We start from the raw sequence: 3178 nt of genomic DNA, 5'->3' as shown, positions 1-3178 counted from the left end.
GGAGTTTGGGAGAAGTGGCCTCACCACCACACATGCTCTCCCGTCTGCTGCTCCATTTGAAAGGATCCACGGAGGACCCCATCTGGGGAGCATCCCCTGGGTCCCGTGCCTCTCCAACTGCTGTCCACATGGGGGTCACTCCAGGGGCTGAGGTGGGGGAGCCACAGGAACAAGGTTGAGTGGCAGCTGGAAGACCACGGTCCCTTGCTGTGGGTTTCACCAGGGAGACTGTCACTGTTACTCGTTCACAGGGACACTCAAGACTTCCCCAGGCCATCACGGGAAAGCTCAGTGACGGCCATGAAGGTCACGTTCCTGCTGTGTACCTGTCACTTACCTCAGGGTAGCTGGGGAAGCCAGCATCTGCAGAGCTCAGTTTGCTGAAAGCCAGCCCAGCCACCTGCACAGCGAAGGGACAGACATATCCTCTCATCCTGGGAGAGAAGATGAAGGAAGGTTTCCCACTATGCCATGAGGTTGTAAATTCTTCACAGCTCGCATTTCCCTGGGCTCCATGTACAAGACTTTTGCTCTCGCGTCCTTTTTTCTGGATCACCTGCATGTAGACAGGTGCACCAGGATGGTGAGAGGCTTGCTGCTGAGATGGGAGGCCGAGGCCCTGCTGCAGGGCAGTGCATCCAGGGTCCTGCCGGGGTCACCACAGCGGGCCATGCAGGCCTGGGACTGGTGCCCGAGGACCTCCAGCCTGTACTAAGGCAAGACCAGAGCGGAAGGCGACTGGCTCGGCTAAAGCATTTGCTAAAGCATGGGCATAGCCAACAGGCCATGGGCACGTGGGGAGTGAGCCAGGGCTGAGCTTGTCCTGCCTGTGTCCTTCTCCTCACCTGCAGGAAGCTGGAGCGGGTGGGAGATGGGTAACCATGTGGGGGGACATCCCCTGGGGCAGAGGCGGGTCCATAACTAGAAAGGGCAACGGGAAGGGACACTCCCAGTATGGCCCACCATCATCCCTGCGCGCAGAACCAGTCAGAAAAGTACTATTTTGCGCCAACCAGAAATTGGCTATTTAAATCTGCTGCTTTTCACAGGACCAATCAGAAGATGCTCTTTTCAATCCTTTATCTGCATCTAAGCACAGCCAGTGAAGGGACCCCATTTCTGAGTCATCGTTTACATGCAGCAGGAAGCACAGCAAGGTTTTTGATGGACAGTTATGTGGGGATGAGATCCCAAGAGAGTGTTTGAGAGGACAACTGTGCCAGAGGTTTGTTTACATGAAGAAGAGGTGACCTGGGAATTCTGCATGCAAAGACCTCTTTGCCTTATCCTGCGAGCTTTCTCTTCTGCTTTCAATAACTGCATACTTTAGCTGCCTTCCTTGTGTCTTGCTCAGTTCTTTCTTTGGGGCCTACAGAACCACAGGCCCTCCACTGGTATCATTCGCAGGGGTCCTGTCAAGTGGGTTCCCCCAGACTAGAGGCCCAGGAAGCCTTGGATCCGCCTGTTCCGAAAGCCTGTCCACGGAGGTTGCTCACTTCCCTCTATTCTGTCTCTCTCAGAGGCCGATTTTGGAGATTCTGAAGCCTCAGGAGGAAGGAAGACGAGACTTGAAGAAGATTCCCCAAGAGTTGGCTTCCCAGGGGAAGCAGAAGTGGGCTCTGAGAGAGGAGCTGTGTCAAACGCGTTTCCGGCTGGACAGTGGGCTGGGCATTCTGCATCGCGGTCCAGCCCAGTACGGCAAGTGATGCAGAGGCGGTGCCAACGGCATCGCCTGAAAGTTGATGGAGGAAATGGAAACTTCTGTCTCAGGACCACCGCGTACATGATGGCTCAATGAACTACTGAGTTACCGCCTAGGCACAAAATCCACCTTTACACACCTTTTCGTGTGGAAGGGCAGGGATCCCCTGGATTTCCATGTGATTTCCTTCTGGCTTCAGGATGTGGCCTGCCTGTCCCTTTGCGTGTTCAGTTCTTGCTTTGGACTTGTAGTAAGTGACCTGTCCTAAAGAATCTGAAGCTGAAAGCTTCTGTTCTAATGCAGAAAGTCACTGAAAGCTTACATTCCTTGTGAAAAAAAAATCTGAATCTGCTGATATTGAAGGAAGTGGGGAAGGGAAAAGTTGAATAGGAAAAGTGAAACAAAACACCATAAAAAGTAATCACATTCCAGTGCCTGTGCCTCCTTGCTGTAGTGCCGGATCTTCCAGTGGCGCCTGCATATCACCGCTCCCTGTACGTTGCTTGTGCACCCTTCTCCTGGGCCGGGGCAGTGGGAGTCAGCTTTGGGGACACCGTCCTCACACCGTGATTCTGGAGTTGGCAGCAGGAGGTCACTCATTAGGCAGACTTTAATGTGGCTCCAGGACATATCCCTGGAAGCTTGACTAGAGCCTGTTTCTTCAGTCTTCCAGGTGATCTTTTGATTTTTTTTTTTTTTTTTGAGACAGGGTCTCACTGTGTAGTTCAGGCTGGCCTGGTAGCTCAGGTTTACCTTGAACTTGAGGTGATCCTCCTGCCTCAGCCTCTCAAGTGCTGGGATCACAGGCATGTGCCATGACCCCCAGTGGGGCTTCTGGGTTACCATAGCTGAGTAACTTCTCCTTCTGTGAAACTGAAGTCTGCCTGCTGCAGATGAGAATGCTGTGGTGGGCTGTTACATTCCCCAGCTTCACTGCCACTGAAGCCAGGCAGCTCTCCTTTTGCTTATATAGTGAGCCTCTGTCTTGACCCTTGAGGTGTACACTTCCAGGGACAGTGACCTCATCTATTTGTCCAACTCTGGATGTCCAGGGTCTAGAGTCATGCCTGGCCCTTGGCAGGCCTTGGGTTTCTAAACTGGGTGTGGCTTCTTGTAAAAGGCAGAAGTGACAGGCGCTCCTGGACAGCAAAGCTGTCGTAGGCAAAAGCTCAGGTGGACGCATCCCGGACGAAGCCTGGAAGGTAGCACTCAAGCTAGAGTCTAAAGAACGGGTGTTGCCTTGGCTGGAAATATTGGGCTAGGAATTGGTAGACACCATTGGGACCCTGAGCTGACTCTGGTTGGTAAAGCTGGATGCTTTTCATGGGCATCCAATCATACATTTTAAGTTATTAAGTTATTTGTTAATTTTATTAATATGTTCTGAGCATTGGCTACTTACCCATCCATCTCTGAGCTAGAAATGAAGACTAGAAACATATCAAGATGTAGGCCTCCCTCGAGTTGCCTTCAGCC

At 52.3% G+C, this 3178-nt stretch overlaps 1 long non-coding RNA gene across 1 annotated transcript; it reads left to right on the top strand.

Moving 5' to 3' along the window:
- The first annotated feature begins 258 nt into the window (after positions 1–258).
- Positions 259–2105, top strand: LOC104856500. The gene is made up of 3 exons (XR_778656.1): positions 259–476; positions 1050–1225; positions 1521–2105. It is a non-coding gene; the product is annotated as an uncharacterized LOC104856500 (long non-coding RNA).
- Positions 2106–3178: the final 1073 nt, after the last annotated feature.

Source organism: Fukomys damarensis, unplaced genomic scaffold (genome assembly GCF_012274545.1).
Source record: "Fukomys damarensis isolate Sample0158 unplaced genomic scaffold, DMR_v1.0_HiC HiC_scaffold_15, whole genome shotgun sequence".
Taxonomy (NCBI): Eukaryota; Metazoa; Chordata; class Mammalia; order Rodentia; family Bathyergidae; genus Fukomys; species Fukomys damarensis.
This window is presented reverse-complemented; position numbering and strand designations above follow the sequence as displayed.